We start from the raw sequence: 26,682 nt of genomic DNA, 5'->3' as shown, positions 1-26,682 counted from the left end.
TAGAAGGTGGGGCAATGTTGATGCAGTGTGTGCATGTATGCGGTAGCCCTAGGTGTTGTCAATTTGCATGTGTGTATGGATGCACACAGTTCCACCTCATGGCTGCCATATACTGGTGTTTGTGGACAGCCACAGACTGTACCTGCCAGGTCATACAGATCAGTGTCTCTGGCCACGGACATGGTACCTGTGCCTTGCAGGGGTGCTAGGGACCATATCCGGTACCAGCCCAGACTGGGTACTGTCATCAGAAGCAGGTGTTCATTGACTGGACACAGATCCCTGTCAGGCCTGGCCAGAACAACATGCACGTGGTCTCATGGGACGGTCTGATGACAGCACAGACCCAGCATTGCTGGGGCTGCTGCTGGCACTACGGGGGCGGCCATGGCCCTGTTGTCGTCCACGATGACTGCCAGCTGCTGCTGTTGCTGGCATATGGCCACGTCGACGCCTCAACCGTCCACCATTGCCCTGGCTCATGGACATGTAGTTGTAGAACTGGTCTAATATGTCCCCACAACATCTGTCTATGACATTGATGAAATCACAGATGGCAGCCGCAATGTCACGCATACTGTCAGTCATGGCTGTGCGACATGCTGTCAGCTCCCTCAGACCCTGTCAGGTGTACTGTTCCATATGTGACTGTGCCTGCATGACAGCCCAAAACATAGCTGAGGTTGTAAGAACTCTGTGGGCACGTCTGACAGGGGCAGTACACCCACGGATGCTCCCACGAGAACCCCTGGACATCTGTTGGTGTGGTACCATCTCTGGGTCATGCCCATGGCTGCTATGTGGAGAGGCATGTGCCACAGATACCACATTACCCTGGTCAATGCCCACTGTATGCTGTCCATCACCTAGGGACATTGGTGACAAAGGGTGTATTGGCAGGATAATTGTGCGCATTGATGGGGTCGACAGCTGTGTTCTGTCAATCGGCTGACCAATGGCGGACCCTGGCATACCTTCCTGTGCCATTACACAGATGTCATCATTATCAGTACCCATGGCACCTGATTCAGGTTCCCTGCTACATGACACCAGAGCAGCACCAGAACCTGTGGGAGGGAAACAGGAAACACAGTTTACAATGTCTACACATTACCAGTGATGCACACATGCACACATGCACACATGCATACATGCGCACATGCACACATGCACAGGTGCACACATGCGCACATGCACACATGCACACATGCACACATGCACACATGCGCACATGCACACATGCACACATGCACAGGTGCACACATGCGCACATGCACACCTGGACACATGCACATGTGCACACATGTGCACATGCAGACATGCACACATGCACGCATGCACGCATGCACAGGTGCACACATGCGCACATGCACACATGCACAGGTGTGCACATCGCACATGCACACATGCACAGTTGCACACATGCACATATGCACACATGCACACATGCACAGGTGCAGAGGTGCACACATGCACACGTACACATGCACACAGTTTCACACAATTGTACAGTACTCAGTATGCATGATATCAACACACAGACACACCTACATGCATACAAAGAGCACTACTAAGTGAGCCTAATATTTCAATTACTATCAAGACTATTACAGGTATTGTTAATACACACTCACCAGCATGGATAGGCTGCATTGCTGTTACACCGGAGGGACCTACAGACGTGAAGAAACTAATGTCAGTGGGCACAACTGTGCCATTGTTACTGAGTATGATACAGGTCAGTAGTACAGCAGTCGCCTTTCACAGGTCAGATGCTAATATTGAGGATATCACACTTGCACATTAAATATTATGGTGACAGCTACAAACCAAGGACACACCTCACACATGCATTAACTACCAGTGTACACAACAGTCAACTATACATATGGCATATTACCTGCACGTTCACTGTCTTGCTGCTGCGTGGCTCCAGCCTCCATCATAATGCATGTCTGCTGCTGTTGTTGTTGCTGGCAGACTGGAGCCACTACACTCATGAGTAGTCCCTCCAGTCTGGTGAGTGGGGGATGTGTAGCCACCCCACCACCTGTGGCGACCTGTTGCCTGTGGATATCTGACGCACGCTGACAGACATTTCTGATTAAATCACTGCAGTGATGTCGTACCTGCTCATATGTCCTATTATGCATGCCTATGTCATTTACCCGACGGACCAGGTCTTGCCACAGTGCAGCCCTCTCCTGCTGATTCTGGCTGGTGTGGGAAAAGAGTATTGCATAATCCCGCACCAGGCACTGGTGTATCTCCTCATCCTCAGCTGTGGAGTAAGTGGGATTCCGCGGGTGAGCCATGTACCTGAAAAAGAAAATAACCTGATATCAGCAATATATGTCAGCAGAATTTGGCACACATACTACACATGCTACTCGACTGTTATGATACAACATATCTCACATATATAGCATCTGTCTGTCTATTGGTGGATACACATGTAAATGGCCAGGTATCAGTGCTCAGCCAGCAACTGTGCAACAGTACCTGGCACACTCCATACGACATACTACCAAACCCCAGCAGTCAGAACACCGATTCAAGTCAAGAGCACCTCCTCACTCTGTGGGTTTGTATCTAGGTACTGTATGGCCTACATCATCAACTACTGTGAGCTGACCACACACTAATTGCCCTGGATATACATATTCCACCTCCACCACCAGCACAAATGACTATAGTGAATAACATTGCAGATGCAAACTTTACACTTTGTAACAGTGACATGGTATCCTTTCAGCCCACTGGGCCAGTGGCAGATGCAACCCACAATGCTGACCCCTACACAAATGCTTTCTACAGACATCTCCGAGAATGCATGGATCATGCAATCCCATATATGACCAAGACACTCTCCACAAAGGGAAAGCATCCTGTCTGGTGGACCCCAGCCATAGACAGATTGTATTACAGAAGATGGAAGCTACTGCAAGACAGAGCATAATTCCATAAAGGGAGGGCATGTCTGAGCAGCACTGGTAAGGATTTATTTTCCATCATAAAAACATCCATGGGCAACTTTGAGAGGGAAATCAAGAGGGACACTACAGATAACCAGAAGGCCTTCTTCAGTTATGTTAGCAACCTGGTCAGAATCCATCCTCTATGCCCATAGTTAGTACACAACAACAAATATTTCACTGACACCACCGATATTGACAACATTGTGGCAGACAGGTTCAGTTCAGGTGTCACCCCGCCCTCTCCCCCAAAATAAGACATAGTTATCCCAGCTGACTGTAACCTCCCTGTCATCACAGATGTCCAGGTGAGAGCTGCCCTCATGAAAGCAGAATACACAACATGACTGGGACCTGATGGTATCCCCAGTTGCATGCTACATAAACTCTGACAGGAGCTAAACACACATATAGAAGTGCTATGTAACACTAGCCTGACTACAGGATATGTACCTGTACACTGGCGCACAGCAGCAGTGGTTCCACTCCACGAAGGAGGCACCTCAACATACCAATACAATACAACACAATACATTGCATTACAATACAATACTATACAATATGCTATTGCCCCTGGGACTACAGCAGCATACTGTTCTGCTACCCTAACCATTGTGACATGTGGTGTGATGGTACCTGCTGCTGTCACACAGTTACACAGGGTGACTCATATGGCATATTACCTATCTGACTAACATTCAGCAGGGGTATGTGTGACATGTACTCATGGGGAGTCTTGCTTCTTAACACTGTGTGGTTTATTGCAGGGTATGTCTTATCTGTGGGTAGGAACTTTTACCTCCACATGTGCTCTCTATTGCAGTGGCATGGATGACACACAGCAGTCATTTAGGTTGTGGATGGTGTGAGGTGTTACTATAGTTGTTGGACATCTGTCATGGGTGTGACTTATGTATGTATATCCGGAAGTGGTAACCTCTATGTGGGTAGTATATGTGAACTCTGTGGTGTTGTCAGTCACTGTGCATTGGTAATGTGTTTGAGTGCATTGTCACAGTGTTGTACATGTCACTGTGTCCTTCTCCATATCTGTAGCTGCCATGTGAGGTCCATACCATGGCATCCATTATGTGGTGTGGAGGGGTACACCGACCTACATGTCCATAGCTGACATACTATGTCTGCTGACACATACCATGTGCAGGTATTCCAGGAATAGTGTGCCACTGTGAATATCATTGGGGCTACTATTGTACACATTTATGACCCTGTTCACCCCTGACACATGGAGTGGTGGGCAGCCAATCACATATCTGGTGGTTACTGGTGTAGGTGATTTGAAATGGGGTATGGTACTCCGGTTTTGACACTGGTGTTCACGCCACGCCTTTGTCACCAGGCACCTGTTGCAATACATCTGTACACATGTGCCTCACTCAGAATTTATATACATCTCTCTCTCTCTCTCTCTCTCTCTCTACATATATACATATATATATATATATATATATATATATATATATATATATATATATATATAGATATATATATATAGATATATATATGTCTGTATACATATACACATATATATATTGATGTACATATATTGCTACAGATGTGGAGAGGGGGGGCACAGACGGGGTGAGAGTGACAGAGGGGGCGGGACAGGGTGTGTTGAGGTCGTCATATACAGTTATACCTGTAGATAGTCAGATCAGTCTGTCTATGTATATGTATCTACATATATCTATATCTGTATGTGTGCATTACATATATATGTTTGTACATATTCTGTCTATCTACATCTGTCTATGTATTCCTACATCTCTCTCTATGTATGTATACACATATGCATATTATATATATATATATATATATACACACACAAACACATACATACATATTTTGACATACATACGTATCCATATGATAGACAGGTATATCAACATGTTTGTCTACCATACTGTATACACACACTAACATACTGCTAAACATACATAACTGTGAAACCTATTTTGTACATTGCACTACAACCTACAGTCAACCTACATTGATATGTGCACATAGATGCTCTCACATACAAATGTATGTACAGCCTTCACTGATAGTTTCTGTATGTCCCCTGCCCTTTACACATCTTCATATACATATGGACACAGACCAATGACACATATGGAGGGTTCACAGTATGTAGACCTTTATAGTATTACTTTACATTACCTGTGTTTGTCACAGCTGCTTGTGTTGCCATCTGGTTTTCTGTCCTGCTGCTCCACTTCCCAGTTGTCAGCTTTCAGGTGGCTGTTGCTGAACAGTTTTGTTTGTGTTTGCTTAATTTCAATTTTCTCTGTCTCTGTCTCTCTCTGTCTGTCTGTCTGTCTGTCTCTCACATCCTCCTCAGGGTGCAATGAAAGTATTGCATGTGTGGACTGGGAGTACAGCATACTTTTGTAGGTATCTGCATATGCCCATGTGATGGCCTCTGCACCAATTGTTAGCCAGCATTTGCTAATTGCATGCAGCCAGTTGTGTACTGATTGCAGTTCTCACTGTGATTTCAGAACAGTGCTATAAAAAGGTATGTAAGATAGGCGTAGCCCTTTCAGATTTTAAGGGCAGGGACCATTCTGGTATGCTGTGGACAATGTTCTGTGAATGTAAAGGTTGGTATCTCTCTCATATTTCCAGCTGTGTTGTAGATTAACATTCCTCCATTCATTTCTCCAGTTTCCTGTACTAACTGTGTATGTACACTGACACCTACAACTACTACTACTGTTAATGTGTGTGTGTGTGTGCTTTCCTTTCACTTTTGCTTGCACTTTGTTGCTAAGGCTTCAATATTTGCCCTTTACAGTCACTACTTTTATGCCTGCTAGGTGTCCTGACTGTAGTGTGCTGCTGTAACTTTCCTATTTTCCATGTACATTCACACCTTGGAATGCTTGCTATATCTACTAGGGTGTTACAGCATGCAGTGTGGTCTGGCCATGGTGTGGGCCTTGACATCTATTAGGGTATTTGAGTATGCTGCTGAGCAGGCCCCAGAGACTCTCATTTTCATCTGTTATCTGCCTCATGGAATGGTACATATCAGTGGGGTACACCCATTAAATTGTCTGGTATGCTGCAGTTGTGACTGTGGGTTAGCATGAGCATATGTATTACTACACTTATTCTGCCATGCAAGTGGTGAATACTTTCAGGACTCCATAGTTACCATTGCATGTGTTGTTACACCTTTCTGCCTACTGTTTGTACATTTCACATGGAGTCTGTGGGGCATCCCTGTAAGTCATTCACTGTTGCTATGTTTAGGCTCTTAACTATTCAAATATGGTGGTGTCAGACCTCTCATGTGTACAAATATTTGCAGGTTGTCCACATTTCTGCCTCATATTTTCGTCAATATCTCATGCACAGCTTTTTCTGGCAAATCACTCTGGGCTCAAGTCAGAATATAGTGACAAACATTCAAGTTTCAGACTTCATACCCTTCCAAACATCCCACAAAATGCAGACCCTGTTACTCTCTGAACTGTCTGCGTTTGTTGTAACATTATTTGTAATGTGTCCCTGGTTTTGGGCCTTTGCTCCACATATTTTATTACTTGGTCCGGATGTGTTCCTGTAAGAGGTTGTTGGGTATGGGCAGTGATTATCCTGCTGTGAGTATGTGTGTGGCTTGCAAGGTGCTACAGTGACATTATTACCTACTAGCTACCAACTAGCATGGCTGTTTCTGTTCACACACTACTATTATGGAAATCCACTAGTTTTGACAGTAATTCTAAATGACATGCTTTGTGTACTACACATCCTATATTCCCTTTATATTCATTCCTACTATTACATGACATATTTATTTTATCACAATGCTCTTGTATAAGAGTCATGGCTTAGTGGTAAGTCATGCAGACTACTGTTTCCAAGGTCCTGGGTTCGGGACTGCCAGTGGGAATTTATTTTGCTTCTGAGCTGACTACAGGACCTGTCAATCAAAGTGACTAAGGCACTTTTAAGCAGTTGTAACCGGGTTAGCGCTGGTTTCCGTGGAGCTCACGCATGCACACTGGCGTTTAGCTCCGCGCACACAAGCGCACACCCGCTTACAACCGCTTAAATGTGCTTACTCTTGCATACACCTGTGCTATTTTCTTTGAAAGAAATGAAAATGGGGAGACAGGAAAGTGGTGAAAAAGGGGTCACAAAGAGGGTAAGACAGTAGGGAAACAAGCTTGGGTTTTGCAGGAAGGATATAGTTAAGGCCCATAGTTGCCCATTCCTTCATCAGCAACAGCTATGCATATGTTTGTAATTTGGTGTGACATTTGATACCTTCCACCCCTGAGAGAGGTGTAAGGACAACAGTAATACTTGTTGTACAGCCAATTGTAATTGATAGTTTCCATGTCTGGTAGACATATGTGCGGAATGGTCAGCTATGTATGGGGCGTAATATTTTGTGGGTACAGTGCCCTTTTTTTTTTTCAGGTGAGAGTGGTATGTCAGGTGAAGGAAATTGGTACAGCTGGGGAGGTAGGTTGGGTAGGTAAACAGACAAGACAAACAAGACGCATACAGGGGCGGTGTATGACATGTGTGGGGGGTTACACAATTGACGGGGATGGAGGTTTGGATATCCAGAGCCCATGAGCCCACAGATGGCAACAGTGGAACTGATATCCCCACCCATAGGCAGTTGCCACTGTTCCTTCACTGCCCAGGATGGGGCTGTGCTGGGGGCTGTGTAGGCCGGGCAACAGGCATGCCCGTAAGTTGTGCCACCCATGCCTCAAGTTGGCGTAGGGGCTCGAGAACAGAGTCCCAAATCTCCCTACGCACCACAGTCCGGACGCTACAGAGGGTGAGTGGTGGTTCTCCTCCGGCCACACTTGTAGGGGGGGTGAGCCCCATCCCCTGCAGTGCTTCCACCCACAGGTGGCACAGGGCCACAGGAGGAGGGTCCAGACTCGTCACTAGTGCCAGGTGCACTCACCAGCTGAGGTGGGAGAGGTGGGTCCGCTGGAACCCGCCTTTCCTGTCGTCCTATGTTTTGCATTATGTCATGACAGTTTGGGTTAGTGACATATAATACCATTCACAATTAGTTGTAACAGCATGCATTAGTATTCCCATTAACCAAACACCCAGATATTCACACCATTGAACAGCGTGCATAACACATGCATAATTTGAATAGCAATACAGAGTCCAACAACATGCAGGGTTAATTGATTGCAACAGGCCATCAGGTTTGGATGTATGAATGGGGCAGATGCATCAACAGACATGCAAATATATATGATCCAACAGGACAAACGTCCAGGGGTGTTAATTGTGATTGCACATACCATTTTCACATGGAATGGGTTATATGTGGTTATAGGGTGGGGTGAAAAAAATAATATTAACACCTTCAAATACCAATACATATGCTGTACATTTCTAATAGCTACAGATATATACACACCACTGTTCTAACTACAGTTTCCTATATGATACCTATTTCAACTTGGTGATAGGACTGTTACTCCAACATCAATATACATTTTATTGTTCTTCATACACATTCATATCTAGCTTTGTTCAGCTACACCATCCTGCTACATTTGCTTTATATAGCTGTAGATAAGTGTGGATGTTTGGTATATCAAGCATACTATCTGCATATTGCAGACTGAGAGCAACATATCCAGATTTTGGGATACACATTCCAGATGCAGCAACACTTTGAACAGATTTCGCTGTTTGGTTTTGATTCTCACATGCATTTCATTCTGTCTTGACTGCAGTATACTTTATTCAGGGGTTATTACTACTGTATTGCTGGATTCATGACACTTTCTCACACTCTCTCACTTGTTTTCATTTTACTCTTCAGGATGGTACTTACTTCTAGGCTTTATTGACTTGTTTTACCTGCAGTTATTACAATCCTTTCCAGCAGTCTCACTTCTGTCATGTTTCATTATTTCAACAGGGATATATTTCACACATGTTATTTCACCATCTTCTGCAGCTATACTTTTCAGCCTGCTGCAGGTTGTGTACTATTTTCTTACAGGTGAGGCATTTTTATTTCAGAATTTATGTCAGACATTTTCATTTTTCTGTTTGGCTTACAGGCTGCAACACACTTTTGTAATCAAGCAATACTTGCAGACACTTTCACACTGTTACTTGCACATTTTATTCCTTAGTGACTACACTGCACTCTTTTGCTGACTGTCATACTTTTATATTTCTTTACAGTTACTGGTAGTGGATTACTGACCTGCCTGGTGGCACAACCGCACCAGCCTATCACCATAGGCTCTGCGGTTCGCAGAACGGACACCTGCAGCTGTAATATAAATTAAGTAATATTGGAATACACATCTCCATAATATCAGCTAGTTTAATTTCTTACATACATAATTAAATGTAACTTACTCAGTAGTGGGGCGTTGGGCATTTGCCGGGCCTCCTGGATCCAAAGGTTCAGTTGGTCCTGATTGCAGCTCTTCAGGTCTGCATGGTGGTGATGGACCTGCTCACCAGTCCTTGGAATCCTTGTGGCACTGGTGAGATCATGAGCCAACCGGTCCCACGCCTCAGCCCTGTGTGCTCCCCAGAGGACCTGGCCCTGCATGAGTTGGGCCTCATGATTGTGGACTAGGAGCCAGACCATGTACCTGGACTCCTCAACGCCCCACCTCTGTGCTCGAAAGCAACTACCCTCTCCTACTCCTGTCATTCTGCCTGCAGTTCAGTTCTACAATTGTTTATGCTGTGTATTCCCGCCTATGGGGCTTATATAGTCCGTTTTCCCGCACATATCTGTGATTGGCCATTTTGGAATTGTAGCAACTTCAGTAAACCTGCATTCTCATGCTCCAGTTTGTATTCATTCCTATATATTAGCTATTATTGCATTTATAGGTACTGCTGTCATGGCTTAGTGGTTTGGTACCTTGACTATGATGTATAGTATCCTGGGTTCAAACCGGGCTACTACATTTTATTTTTTATGACTGTCTAGACATGCTGAGGGGTGTGTCTGTGTAAAGGCAGTTTTGATACGGCTTGCTCAATGTTGCCATGGGCGATAGCTTGTTTGCGCGGTGCGCAGCTCCGTGCAAATGGGGTATGCTAGTTTAAGCCTCATTTGGCTATCGGCACGCATATTATGCTCAGCTCAGCTAGGGGCACTTAGATTCAGCATGTTAAACCACTGCTCAGCTAAGGGCATTCATTTTACACCAGTTAAACCACTGCTCACGTACGGGCAGATGCACTCACCCTGTTAAACTGTAGCTCAACTATGGGCACATCTGGCATTTTTTATTGTTTTGTTACCTCACATTTCTTCAATATAAATGGGCTATTAAATTACATTTTACATAAAATGTGATTTTATGTGTACATATTTTGTCAGGGACTTGTTTCGTGCTTATTTTGCTAAAAATAAAAATTGGCGTTGTGGGGGCTCGAACCATGAATGCCTGCTCTTCAGCCAACATCTCTACTGCTACGCTATTGATTCTTGGCTCACTTTCATATTTAGTTCTTATATGCTTTCCCACTGACTGCTAACTGTAGCTGCGCTACGGGCACGCCCGCGCAAACGAGCGCACAAACGGTTAAACATTTTTACAATTTAAAAAAAAATATATAACATGTTTATTTATATATTTTCTGTTCATAGTTTGTGGGGGCATGTGTTGTGTTGTGTTTATTCACATTTCCGTGGACTCTGTCGTGGGTGTTTACTTTGGGCACTTTTACTTTTCTGGGGGCGTGTCCGCTTGCAGGGCTCGGCCTACGGACACAACCCCTACTGTCTTACACGGACCGTGTTAGACTTAGGTGTGATTCAGCATGCTCTCATGAATATGCAGAGCATGCTGACATCACTCCGTTTAACTGCAGCCTCCGTGTAAGAGTTATAACTCTTACATGGAGGTTTCGTGAATCCTGCCCTTTCTCTTTCTCCAAATGTAACAGGTAAAGGAAAAGATGGAAGATCAAAAAATCGGGCAAAGTGAAAACATCTTTGATGTTTGGCCTAAAAGAAGGCATAGAAGGCATATATGTATTGTTTTTCTTCAGCAAATACATTATAATGACATCACTTTTTATCACAATCAGATGTCTACACAAAACTGTCCATAACGTCTGGGTAGGGTGGGAGCTGTATGTTGATGAATGCCACTGACAATCTTGTCATTTGCTCATTTTAAATAATCACTGATTTGGTTTTGTGACAATAGTATGGACTTGATGAAGTTAGATGGAATAATTTTATGGTCATTATTATTGGTGTTATTATTTTTCTTCTTAATAGGACATAAATGGTACACAGTCAGAAAAGTGACTATAACTGATGGGTACAGAAGACATCAGTGGATGTAAGTGACTTAACCCTGCTGTTGTCTGATCATTGTAAAATAATCATTGATCTGGAGTGGCAGGAGTTGTGTCAAGCAATGTATTGTTTATTATTTACCAAAATCAGTGTAAAACTAATTGGGGTGGGACTGCAGTGTATTTAAGAGCAACAAGACAGCCATAATTTCTTTCACTTTCCATCGCAAGCATCAGTACTGCACATGATGAGTGCTTATCTTTGGCAGCCTGGCAGGGCTGGAACTGTGTGAAACTGATCACTGCTATAGTAATACAGTGAGTGGCATTTTCATTTTACAGCACATGTCTTTGTCTGAGTCCTTGGCTGTGGCCTTTGTGTGTTATTTGCATGCCTTCCCTGTCTTTGTGTGGGTTTACCCCAATGACATAACAAAGCTGAACTGGCAGTCCTCAAGATTGCCTGTAGGCAATTGTGCAGCATATGTGTGTGTGTGTGTGTGTGTGTGTGTGTGTGTGTGTGTGTGTGTGTGTGTGTGTGTGTGTGTGTGTGTGTGTGTGTGTGTGTGTGTGTGCATGTGTGTGGTATTTAAATAAATATCACTGATTTTCATGTTTCATGTGAGACCACACAATATTTCCAGGTACATACATAACTGTTCTGGGTAACACTAAAAAAGAAAGCAATTATCTTTCAAAAATAAGGCATGCAACATGTTGTAGAACTGCTAGACCCTCGGAGCGTCAGGTGTTCTAGAAATCCTGACACCTCAAGCTGAATATTTGGATTTTGACATAGGCTTCATGCGTTTATATCACGCTAACTAAAGATGAAAATAGCAAATGCTATTTCATCTAACCTAAAATATCTAAACCACATAATATCGAACATTCAGAAAAGCAAATTTTTTCCTTGGGAAAAAATTCGCTATTCCGAAATACATACACACAACACAAGCACACCTAAAAAACATCAATCCACACAGATACACTTATAATTCTACAACTAACCCTACACTAAACTGTACATACACTACTATCTATCCACTTACCTTAACCCAAACCCTAACCCTAACGTCCGTCACTATCGCACACACACCTAACCCGTGCCCTAATCCTAACTCACTTAACCCACCCCTAACCCTAATTCACCTTACCCACGCCATAACCCTAACTCACCTAACCCATGCCCTAATCCTAACAACCACACAATCGCACTCTTACCTGAACCCAACCAGTAAATTTCCACCACAGCGCTGAAAATAGCAAAGCCACAGAACCGGCCAACCGAATTCTTTCCCTAGGAAAGAATTCGGTGTTCTGCAGCTTTGCTATTTTTAGCATTCACTCAAAACGGGTCGATATTAGAACATTCAAAGTTTTAAAACTTTGATGCCCTGATATAGACCCAGGCTTCATAGTGGCCTCTGCCCTGAACTTCACCTTGTCTAAAACAGGCCCTGTTCATAGGTGTGCATAGAAGTTTGGTGCAGCTAGTGTGGAAGGGATTAGGGTTGCATGGTCATTATTTTTTTAAATTTTCTCACAGGCCACAGAGGTGTTCACAACAGGTGTTCATAGCTTGCCTAGGGGCAGTGTACTGCTCAGCAGCAAGTTGGGCTACATTATTGTGATCATTATTTTTAAATTTCTTCACAATCAAATATTAGATATGTATACAGCTGACTATCGTTTGGGGTGTAGAGGTTAGGATGTATGTTGTATATATATATATATATATATATATATATATATATATATACATGTAGTAGCAACAAGTTGAAATCAGACTGATACACAGAAGGTGACTAAATTTTGGAGGTAGGGTTGAGAAGACATATTATATATGTTTGACAGTAGAAACTTGAAATATGTGTCTATTTGTGCCTTGTCTTTTATCCTAGTCTAGCACCAGAGGGATTCACAGAAGATAACTTCCTTTTTTTGAGGGGGGGGGGGGTATTGAGCCAGGCCATATTCCCAGATATGATTAAAGTATCCTCATAAGCATTTGTCTTCCCATTATATTATGAACTGATATTTTATCAGACACACCTTATTTCTTCCTTGAAAACAAATAATGCTTTCCTTTCCTCACTCATGTATTTTGTTCAGGTAATCATTAGATCAGAAGCTATAAAATGAATCTCAGAGCATTTTTATTACTAGTTTTTCTGGGGGCCTAGCAGATCCAAGTCCCCTGAATTAGTTCAACTATTTATTCCACAGATAATGCAGTGCACTCTTGGACACATATGGCATGTTGAAAGGATGCAGGAAAAAGCAAAGCTGAAGAGTAAGACTGAACTTCTTTCAGTTAATGATTCTTGCTTGTGCCATCATTGGATGAAAAGTTTTTTTTTTTTATTAAACTCTGAGATGCACCTCAGAGCATCAATAGCTCCCCACTTGTTCTGGGGTTCTAAATTCCCAGGTATTTCCTATGCTGTTATTACTGTGCATGCTTGATCATCTAGAGTGTGTTAAAAGGATACAGGAAAAAGTTGAAGAGAAAGCCAAAATGTGAGAAAAGACGGAAAGAAGTAATCTGAATGGTGTGGGGAGGCCAGAATAAGGAGAACCGGGGGGCACCAGGGAATATCCACAGGTAGAGAGTGTGTAGTACGTGGGCCATGGCCCTTTGCCTAAGGTACCATTTTACTGAAAGCTGACCCTTGCTGTTGTAACTATTTATTTTGAAAAGCCACATTATATACAATCACAGTGTAGAATTTTGACATCATAGCCATTGTTATAAAGGATGTCCAACATCAAAATGTGCTCTCATAGTATGGAAAGGTAATTATGAATTAGAGATGCCATCTGCCTATTTTTCTGGATCATCTATAAATGGAAGTCATAAATTATATGGATTTCATTTGGTACCTGCCACATATGGATAGGGGAGAGATGGACTATTTAAAGCATTATTTTGAAAAGCCATACAGTTATTATAACAGACAGTTGTCACTGCCAAATGATGGCATAGCACCTGAAGTGGTTAAAGATGTGTGCTAAATAAGATGAGAAAATTCTGTGTTAGACAAGATTTATGGTGACATGCAACATATTGCCATATCTTGATATAGTTCACAAGCATGCAAATATAAACCATTAATTGTGCTCCTTAACAAAACAAGGCTTTGAGCAATACAAGCACAAACAGCCTGTATTCCAAATATAATGGTGTTAATGGTCATCAACATCCTTATATACTATTAAAATCTTTTATATTGAACTTCTGTCATGTTTTTAAGCAATACTTTTATAACAGACATTTTTTTCATAGCTTCTGTCTAGTAGGAGTACTTTTTATGGTTTTGTGCCTGTTTATTGCACTGGGAGAGCAATTTATCAACAAGTTGGAGAGTAAACAATTTAGAACATAGTTTAGAAGGTTGAGGCTATCATCTGCTAATTAACTACACCCTGTAGGTCTTTACTCAGTCCCACAACTCACTAGCACCAGGAAAAAGAAATGCTTATATTATCTGAATGAAAACATAACACATGCCACTTCTACATAATTACTAGTATTTGTCCTTGCTACAGAAAAGACATATGGCTGTTATATCTGGTAGTAACTCAGTCCTGTGCTGAGTAATTTTCAAATGTCTGTTATACTAAAGACTAACCTACCACTAATAGTAGCAGTTTCTACATAGCTCAACACTAAACAAGTCACAGTAGCACACTCTTCTTTCAGCTTTTCTCGGTCAGGGGTTGCACAGCAGACCAACAGACCACACAGTGATTGGCAGTGGAGTTTTACAGTGTTGAGTTGCCAGCCTGGCACTCAACCTTCCACAGAAGGCACATGCATGCACACACTCATACCTAGGGCCAATTTAGGGTGTCCAATCCACCTACAGCATGTCTTTGGTATGAAACCAGGGCAAACCCATGCAACTGTAGGGGGGACATGCAGATTCCACACAGAAGTCACCCCAGTGGAGTATCAAATCAGAAAACCTTTTGTTGTGAAGCAGCAATGCTAACAGTAGCACAATAATGCAGTAGAAATGTAATTTCCTGGTAACAAATGACATTACAAACAACAGACAGAGTTCTGACCCAGTAATATTGATGTAGCTCTAGAAGTGCTTGCTCATCCTTTGGATGAGCCGAGTGGATGGCAAAAATAATGAGAAGAGGCAATAAACCTACTACTGAGTTAGAAGGAAACACTTCTTTTGTCAGCAGGGATCCCTAGTGGCTGTCTCTAAACAAACTGAATTAAGGCTGATCCCTCCCAATGGAAGGAGTCCTCTGGATGACACTGCTGCATGAAGCTGAACCCCTTAAAAAACTTATACCACCTGTAGAGATTGACAGATAATTCCTGGACCTTGACTAAATTGCACTCAGTAAATAAAAAAATCAGGCAAGCCATAAATCAAGGAAAAGGCAAATGGAAAAATGTGAATAAAACCAAAACCAAAATAAATTAAAATAGAAATAATATGTAGATACTAGTTCTTCTTCTTCATCCTCTTATCTTTACTGGAGGTAGATGAGTGCTGTTATGAGTCAGGAATGTTCAGCCACATTTATTTATTAAAAAAAAATTGTGGGTGTATATTACTGAGGAATGACCCTATGAACATTCCCTTTTGTGGAGGGAACCAGAGGAACCACCTTTATGTGTGTTCCCTTTTTGGAGGGAACCAGAGGAGCCACCCATGGGCATTCCCTTTTTGAAGGAAACCAGAGGAACCACCCCTATGGGTGTTCACATGTTTTGGAGGGAACCAGAGGAACTGCCCTCTGTGGAAAACCCACCCCCCAGCTGAATCAGTTTAAGCTTATTGCAACACATTTTGGTGCCAAAAATATAGCAGTTGCAACTTCTGGTCAGAGAAATACTCAGAACAGTACTAACACTAATAATTCTAGAAATCCAAAACAGGTCCTAAGTACATTATGGATGGGGAATGGTACTGCTAACTTTTAGAGGCTAATCAGAATTTTTAACTGAAAATCCATATATTCAAAGAAACTAAAGAGATGGCATCTGAATTTCATTCTGATCATTACGGTTCTAATCAACACTTTTGCTGGGAAGCTTCATCAGATCAACCTATGTAGAACAAAATTTTAATTAAAGAAGGATGCTATATAACTAAAACCCAGAAAAAAATAGCATGCACAAAAAGAAAAAACAGTAAAATAAAATTAATGTCCATATATTGTGCAGAATCCAATCTAGAAACATCAATAATCCAAATAAAACCAAACTATAAAAAAAATTATCTTTGTCATTTGTGGATTAAATTGAGCAAATTAGTAGTACAGATAGTGATCCAGTTTCCTGAGATTCAGGATACAGTTAATTGAGATTTGTTTAGCTCAGAAGTCTTATCAGCATTAATTCTTATTTGCTATTCCAACTCTTTTCTTTCTAGCGTACCGTTGGTGCTACCTTCCAGGGGCCTGGAAGTGATTCTGTCCAATATGTGAAAAATGAATGTGTTGTGGCCAATTTTGTCCTTAGTGTGTCTAGTGAGGGAACTAGTGGGAGCTTTCTATCTAATATTGGTATGATGGCAGGCAATACTGGTTTTCATTTTTGTTTGCAGAGCTAAGATGTTATGCTTAAATTGTCAGTTTATGTCACAGCTTAGATGATTCCCAATGAATTCTGTCAAAACATAAAAAGTGTTTCAAAACATAAAATTGATTAGAGTTATAACTGAGTTGCTTTTAAAGATGGCAGCCTTGGATGTGAGCTCCTGAAATCCCATAAAGATGGTTGGATTAATATGGTGCCTGCTGCTATAATTGGATTAAAATATAGCCATGCTGGGTTCATGAGCATCAAGACAGGGGAATGAAATGGTTAGTTAGAAATTCTCAACATTTTAGGGATATTTGTAAACCTGAAAGGCTGAGCAAACATGACTGTATTTGAAAGAATGAACATTTTGCAGCGAGGGATAAAGGAGAGAAAGGAAAAAAAAAATGTCTGCAGCCTGTAGAGGCATCATGCTGAAATCATTCAGGGTGAAAGCGAGATGCAGAACAGTATATGAAATAGATGCCTTTGAAAAACTGTTAAGATGCAGCAAACTTTGCATTTTATTCTTGATTTTCACTGGCAATGTTGTACAGATGAGTATGAAGCTACATCATCAGGTTGGGATAGATAAAATGAATGTAAGGGGAATGGAAGAATGGACAATGGGACACACAATGGGTAAGAGGGTTAAGAAAAGACTGAGCCATATCCAGTGATGTGACTTCAAACACAGCAGAGAGGGAAATACCAGTAAAGAATGAAAGAAAACACTGAAGAGGAAATTAGCAATATACTATGATAATGGATTACTGTGTTGACAGAGAAGGCACACCTGCCAGCGTATTTGCACCCCCCCACACACACACACACGCATGACATCAGACATGTAAATTTCAAGTACTTATTTCAAAATGTCTTTTGTTCTTTTGTCTTTTGCATGCTGTTTGGCATTACACTACGGTGGCTGAGTGGTTAGTAGCGGTGAACAGCAGTTCACTTTCCCAGGTAAAATTTGAAAAATTTAATTTGTAACAATATGTCACTTCAATGCACTTCTTGCTCTAGTCATTATAACTATATCCATTGACTGAATTCATTTTAGTTTCTCTCATACATTATTTCTGCTTGGCAATATGCAAACATGGCTCACTCCCTAAGGAAGAAAGGTTAAAAGTTTAGTTTAGGCTGTCTTCTGTAGCACAAACAAGCCTGGCAGCATTACTATGGACAGTACTCAGTGAAGAAAAAGCACCTGTCAGGTATCTTTATCTGTGGTATGAGGTGCAAGTACAGTGAGCTTAGAGGAAAGGACATCTGATGCAGGGTTCAAATCTACTTAACTGATAATTTTACAGAGGGGGTCTGAATACATATTTACTCACATTTTGTTATATCATTATATTGTTTAAAAATCAACTATTGCCAATATTGCTAACAACACGTGAGCTGTTGTCTGTCCATTTTCATATTATTTGTCATTAACTACAAGTCTGATAATTTTTCCAAATAGTACATTTCTGATGTTGGAAGGAGATGTGAGAAGAATGAATGTATCTCTGTAATGAACTTCCTGCTCTGGTCATTGCTAGATATACTTATCAATTGAATTCATTATATACTTTCAACTTTTTCCTCTGTCATGTATTTTTATAACACCATTTGCATTTGTGCTGTGCTTCGCATTACACAAGCATGGTACACTGCCTAAGGGAGAAAAGTGGGCAATTTAGTTTAGGCTGCCCTATGTAGCACAAACAAGCAGAGTAATGGTGACCTTTCATCAGCACTATGTACAGCACAGAATGTAAAAATTCCACCTGTTACTTACCTATATAAATGTAGTGACTTTACATAAAGAACACAGGTGATCATTGGTTCAAATCCAACTAAAAGAAGCTTTTACAAAGGTTGTCAGAATCACATTTCTCATAACATTTTTTTAGAATGTAAAACTAAAGGCAAATGTGAATGATTGGGTCTATATCAGATTGCCGAAGTTTGAATACTTCGAATCATTAATGATCGAACTTTAGTGACTGAAGTATGCAAACTTTGAATTGTTATAACATTTTTTTTAAAACAATAAAAGAAAAACCTAAAGGCTGTAAGCAAGCCCCTGCACTTCACCACTCTTTAAATATATCAACTCTGAGATTGCGCTACAGTGTAGAAAATGGAAATCTTCCATTTCCGCTCTGTATTGCACTGAAGTACGATTTCGGAGTTGGTATATTTAAGTAGCGGGAGGAGTGGGGGTGCAGGGGGGCTTGCCCCCCTGCTTACAGCCTTTAGGTTTTTCTTTTATTGTTTTAAAAACATTTTTATAACAATTTAAAGTTTGCATACTTCAATCACTACAGTTCTATCTTTAGTGATTTGAAGTATTCAAACTTCAACAATCTGATATAGACACAAATGATTAATATGTTTATAGCAAGCAATGTAGCAGCAATGCTTGAGCAACTAAATTTTTCTGCTTAGCATATGTCATTAATGCTTCACATAGACGCTCAGGCTAACGCACATACAATTTCTTAAACAAGACAATGATAATACTTAATTTAAAATGCACTTGCATATGTATGATAGGCACAATATTTTATTATAATCATCATGACTCATCACATATCCTGTATATGTGCTTGGGACAGTATGTCTTGTGAAATTTGAATATTACATACCCCAGACTGTATTACTCAGATCATGCAACTCCAGGCATCTAAAATATATTTAAAGACAGAAAGTCTGCCTTTTTCATAGAAATGCATTGTCAGGACTACTTAAAGTCACACACATACAAGCCTCTCAGAAGTATGTATCCATTTATTCTGAAATGAGTATATCTTTAATTACGATGCATAAAAGAAATATCTCCTGTGACAATAAAAATTAACAAGTTACATTTCTATTTTTGCATTCTTTATCCCATAGCTTTGACTCAAAGTCAGTAAAACACAATTTTGACAGTGTGTAAGTTCCAAAATCAAAATATGTCACAGTTCATCCTATTTATCCTTCCAGACAGCAAAGATCACAAGCCAAGACGTTAAGCATTTCACTGCTGAACATTGTAATGTGTCACTAGTTTGAGCATCATACACAGTGAATCTCACTGCCATGTTTCACACCTTTAATGCTATTTCATGTAACTACTACCAATGTGTATGCCAGAGACTCATATGCTTACAATCGTGCAAATGCAGTTGGCAAGGCTGTGTGTCCTTGCACATAACCTGTTGCCTGCAAGATCTGAATTGGGCAGCAATTCAGACATATACTGTGAGCTTGACTTCTGCAGACATGGCTAGTTATGGAGAGAATGGTGCTAAACTTAGAGCAAAAAGGTGGGATATTGAGGAGTTCAAGAGTTTTGTGGCACTCCTCATGAAGTGCTACAGCTGTAGGCTACTGCAGGAGGATTATACCAGGTCTGAACATTAGGCTGAGGCTTGGATTAGCTTGTCCAAGTTTGTATTGCAATTGGCATTCTATGCACAGGAGAACAATGTTGTCATCAGTATCGTGACCTGAAAAGTGCAAGCAGGACCTCCTAAGATGATAAGAGGCTGAATTTAGGACTGCAGAATCCCCTCAGATGTATAAGCATACTGACCCTTAACCTCTTTATGATGGCATGAATTATCTAGCCAGCCAATGGAGTTATTCATTATGCTTTTATATATATATATATATATATATATATATATATATATATATATATATATATATATATTCATATTCTTTTTATATTGTGCAGCTGCAGAGGAAATAACAGCAAACCATAAGGTGCTTTAGGAGAGACTAACTCTCCTCAGAGAGGTATGGAGTAAGTATGCCTCAGGTCCAAGTGCAAGCTGGATACCTATGTTCACTCTATCTCTCCCTAGCATTTTGAGTAGGCATACCTCAACCTTGATATCAAGCATGCATGCCTTCTCCAATATCTCTTGTTGCTTGTATTAGGCAAAACTGTGTGTGGGTTCAGTACCCAGAAGCAGCAATTAAGTTTTATTACAGGATAGTATTTATAAAATAGTAAGAGCAATAATGAATGTCAGGAACAACTCAGTTATTGTAATTATAATTAAGACGTGTGAATGCATAAATCTTATACAGCATAGGGAAATAAAGGCTATTATTTATTATATTGTAGCAGTGAGATTTGTTTATTTTATGACTCATTAATACTTTCCTATTATATCTGGATGGGGCAAAGGTGTACGATAGTCAATTATAATATTTATTTTTGTATTGCAAAAAAAATGTATTGAAAAAATAAAATAATGTGACATGACATGTATCTAATTCTATTTTTTGTCTCCCCACCCTCTTTATTGTGATTGTATAATTGCTTAACATTCTGCTGTTTGCATACCTTGCTGATTAAAACAAAATGACCTGCATCACAGAGAGATAGCCCGACCACTGTGGTTTGACCAGCCACACCTCCACAGATGGCAGCATAGATACCCAGCACTTTGGGTTCACAATCTCTCAGTGTTGCAACCACAACCCCAGCCCTAGCTGCTTCATCTGTGTAAGGTACATCTGCCCTAAGTGCTGGTGCAGTGGTATCCTACAGGAGCAGTACAAGTGGAGGTATTGATTTTGTTTATCAGAAAGAACTGACAGGGCTGGTAGAAGATATAATGGAGAGGGGCCTCAATGTCCAATCAACAGGATCAAAAAGGTTTTGCATCAGATTGCAAGAATGATGCCACATCTCTCACTAACCTAGGCAACTGATACAGGAGACAGTGATCACAGTTCTGAGGGTGAGAACTAGATTCTCACTGTTCTCAAGCTGGAATCGGAATACCACTGATGTTGCCTACCATGTCATGGTGACCCCCCACCCTTTTTTGTCCATCACCATCTATCTTTGTCTTGTATGTGTGCACCTGCTTCCTAACCTACCATTACCAACCTGACCCTGACATTCCTAAGCCCCTTCCCCAAAATTCCAGACAATATAGAAAAATACAAAAAATGGGCACATGCTCCACAAAAAAAAAAAATATGACCTATACACAGCTTTCCAGTTCACCTATGTGTCTTATTGGAACACTTGATTTGGTCCAATTGGCTATACAACATTATTCTGTTCTTGTCACCCATCCCTGGTGTAACTCTATAAAGGCACAAATTTTTTTTGTACAGTTCTACATTTATGTTATAAAGAAATAGATGACTATAGTGCTCTCCCACCATCCTCCTGAAAATTGCTGTATTGTTTCCCCTGTGTCATAGCCTCTGTTTCCAACCCATTTTCACCACTGTCCAATGAGCTGTTGTGTAAAAAGCTGAAGATTTTAATTTCAGCCGCAGTAATCTGGTTACTTTCACAGAGCAGGCAAAAAGAAGATCGAGTCCAAACCAAGCCAATATAAGAAGATTTATTTAAAAAAAATTAAATAAATCTTATATTGGCTTGGTTTGGACTCGATCTTCTTTTTGCCTGCTGCTTCTACTTTTGTAAAGAAGAGTCCTTAAGGGAATGAAGGAAGAATTTTTGGTCTATTTACTTTCACACAAATGTGCTTAAATCTGCTGTGCTATGGGAACAAGGACTAAAGGCAGACTAAAGGCAGTACTGTGAAACAGTTATTGTAACAGTTCTTAGGCTGCTGGATGTAATAAACTAGACATTCATATGTGGTGTGAAGAATACATTTAACTTTGCAGAAAGCTCCCTTATCCCACTTTTAACAGAAACATCCTCTCTGTAACACAATGATGAGGTCATCCTTTCTAAAGTGCATTCTTTCTCACCTTAAGAGTCAGGCTTCTCTTGTGGTGCTCACAACTAATATACAATATAAAGACTTGGGATAAGTTGTGCTGCCATGCAGTGCTACATTATGAAATACTCTTATTCCTGTCCAGTGAAATGTTACATGCATTTCTTTATTTTTCTTATGGTTAGTTATAGTTTATAACATAACACTAAACAAATGGGCAGCTTTCTAGCAGCCTCAGATCTAAATAAATTGCTATTTGTATATGGAAATGTATTTTCTTTCATTCAAATACCCATTGTTTTTTCTTGTACCAAAAGCAGGCCTAAAAATAATCTACATGGGCTGCTAATCTACTATAGTCAGCAAATGTATACACATAAATTAATAAATGGACGAATACATAATTTTAACTACAGAATTAAGGGCAGTGACACACCTACAGGCAGCTGGTATTGCCTTTACTAGCTTTATGAAATGACAAGTGTCAGGTAGCTATCAAACAGCAAAGCTAGTATTTTTACACTCTGTAAATGTGTTTGCACTGTGGCTAGTCTGGAATTTTTACTATGACTCATGGGTAAATAAAGGGAAGCATACTTCTTGATTAAAAAATATTAAATGTTTAATTATGTACATCACCACTTTTAGATTATTGGAGTTGCACTGCACTTGGTGTTGAATTAATAAAGACAACACACATTCATCTTGTTCTGCAATTCCTTTTGCTGTAAGAAGGAGATAGTGATGCACAGGAATGTGTAAAAAGCTGGAGTAGTGCTTCAGTTGTTTTTACCATCCCTGTTGTGCTTGTCTCAATGAAATTGCATGTGTTTACAGAAACCACTGCACATTTACAATGGAGGTGTGCATTCCAGAAAGAAATTATAAATATATTAAATTGGATAACCGGTTTTGAGTTTTTAAATAAAGTAAAACTACTTTCTAGTATCCGATAAATTGATGGAACTCAAGTAAACCACTGGAAATATATGCAGCTTGGTATAGAATATTGTGGATTATTGCATGGGTAGAATGTCACAGAATGGTTTGTAGTGACAGCAAGTACTACTGAATAGTGAGTAAGCACTAGCATCAGTGGCTGTGCACCTCACGTGGGATGACTGCACAAGAGATTTGCTGATACTAATCTGTGAAACACTGCCAGAGAGTGAAACATTTCTACAGAATGATAATCAAATGGAGCTGTATAGCACGCAAGGAAAATATTATGGTGGGGGTGGTACATTATATATCTCAAGTAGAATGAAATGACTGCTAAGTGAAATGGGCTAGAGAATGACTAGGCCCAATGGCATCATGTGAGCAAGTGTTGTAAGGTTGCCACATCAAGCAGCAGCACTGTAATGATTCAAGAAGAAATAGGCAAGAGCAAGACATAAATTCATTGAAAAGCTACTTACTTTCTTGCCATTTGTTGAGCAGCAAACCAAGAGAAACCCACTGTCCCAGCAGCTACTAACAGTTTGAACATGGATATCTGCTTGTCATATATAGTCGATATAGCGAGAATGCAACAGCTCAAGGGAAAGCCACTGACACAGGAGCTAGTAAAAAAAAACTGAACATAGTTTAGGAACTACACTGTTCCAGCTGGAAGTTGTTCAATGTTGGTAGTTAAATAAAAATAAAAGTTCAGGTGCTAGTTGCAGGCACCTAAAATTGACAGGAAAGAACATACTAATATCTATGTAGCACAGACAGTTTGCAGTACCTGGACATAAGGGTGCATATCACCAATTCCTAACAAATAATAACAATTAGGACTATGGCTTCATTGCTAAGTACTGTTATGTTTTAGTCTTGTGCAGTACATAGACAGAAAGTACTACTCTCAAACATAAAGGGTCTGGTTTTGTTAAAGTATTAGTACAAATGTAATGAATACAGTGGGCAGCAATACAACAACATAAGCTGGAAACTAGATTACAAGGAAGGTATTAATTCCCAAGAAAAACTTGGAACATATTCCAGTTCCTTGAAGTAACAGTTGTCAATTATTTATGACTGGGCAAGAGTCTTGCAGTAGATTGACATGTGTAAAACACCTACAGAGGAGTGTGGGTGACTGTCAGTAGTTCTAGGACCACAAATTTGCAGTTTTAGAAGCCATCTAATTTAGCTACTTTATTTTGTTGAAGCTTTAAAGCTATTACAAAAAGGCTAACAGAAGCCAACTCACCACAAGTTATTGATTCAAAAAAAAAAAAAATTAAAGCAATGAAATTCCAGAAATGGTATAATGTGCCTAGGAATCACATTAGTGTTATTCCATTTAAATGGGAGGGAAAAACTCAATTTCTTATGTCTACCATGAGTCACAAAATGGAGACTTGAAATGGATTCTGGAAAACTTAGAAATTGTAAAATAATATCACTTCAGCATGACAGGTGTCATGGCAGGCATTTTGTGGTAAAACCTTATAAAATATAATAAGAAGCACTTGGAGTAATTCTGATTTATTATTGTAGTGCAGAATATTAAACTGCAATGAAAAAGACATATTTCTGGAGTATTAATGTGCATTTTCCTTTCAAGTTATATGTGGTACATGAATAAGTTAGAAGGTATTTAACTCCAAAATTATTTTTAAGTATAAATTAATAGTAAATGCATATAATTGTAAATTATTTTACCTATTGTATGAACAAACTTTACCATTTGATGCACATATATCACAGTACTGTCTTTTTTATCAGCTTTAGTATTATGAACTTCTTTAACTGTCGCAGCCTGTCCCTCCTTCCAGACCTGATCCTGACCTCCACACTGGAAGACTAAGCTGAAGTGTTAATTTCAAAGTAGAAGATAACCAAACCTCAATTCCACCCCAACAGAAATTTCCAACTACAACTTTTAAACTAATATGTTTTAAATTCTATATGCACAGTCTTCTAATCAATAGCTTATACTAGCTATTACAAACCTTTGATCTGCAACTGCTCTTTTGAATATTAATTTATTTACTCCTATTTACTTCACTTTTGATCTAAAATTTTGATTTAGGCACCAACGTTACTCATGTTTTTCTATTGTAATATAATATCTAGGGTGTATAAAATACATCTATATCAATATTAAAATAATCTCTTATAATGTATAGAGGTTTGATGTGTTTGCTGGAGTCTGATGTGTTTGCTGCCCACTGCCCCCCACCTCCTTTTAAGATCAGTCTCTAAGTGTGACCGATCTAGTGATTCTCTGTTACCATTCGCATTGAGCACCAGTAACGATGAACTACAGAGAGTTACCCCTGAAATGCACTTCTTTTATATAGCATCGAGCTTGTTTAGCTCACTTTTACAGCTCTCTGCTGCCATGACATTATCATTTTCTGTACAAGTGAAATAATGTTTACCTGCTATTATTAGTTAGAACACTCAACTGTGATATTTTATCAAATAATATTTCAACATCACACTTGTGTTCACAGCTGTTTAAATATAAATACTGTCCCCTCTAACTTATTAATTAATTCAAAAACATTATGTTTCTTGTGCCTATAAATCAAAGCAAAAATGATGTTAAATGAAGAAAACAGACAGAAGAAAAACAGAAGAAAATGTTACACATCCATCTTTCTTGAAAGTCGATTTTCTTTACTAATGATGTACATTCATAAAACCTCATTTGTTTATCTTTTAACCAGCATTTTTAATTACCCCCTTTCTGTGACAGGCTTGATTCGTAGTATGTGCTATAAGTAACTCTAAATAAATATGTCTAAATGTATAATGTTAACAATGAATCATTCTGTTCTTGCCTTTTTCCCTTTAAAACTCATATATTTGTTTGTATAACATGGATAACATTTGCTGTCTCCTGTAGCATACTTTCACAATTATTCAGCTATTTCAACTTGTTATAATGAATACTGTCCTCATATTACACTGACACACAAAACAGTTCTCTATCATTTTTGCAAGAAGATTAGCTGTGATGTTTAGATTAATAGTTTGTATAACATCCCTGCCTCAAACTCACTATATAATCCAGTTTTAAATAAAATGCGTAGAAAAACAAAGTGTCAGCTGAAAATCTCATTCATCTAACCTATTAAAGCTTTTATGTTTAATTGCCAGCCATCTGGCAGTGTGAACATTGGCAGCAGATGATTGT

The sequence above is a fragment of the Protopterus annectens genome, chromosome 8.part0, assembly GCF_019279795.1.
Source record: "Protopterus annectens isolate FY-2018-M chromosome 8.part0, PAN1.0, whole genome shotgun sequence".
Lineage (NCBI taxonomy): Eukaryota > Metazoa > Chordata > Ceratodontiformes > Protopteridae > Protopterus > Protopterus annectens.
This window is presented reverse-complemented; position numbering follows the sequence as displayed.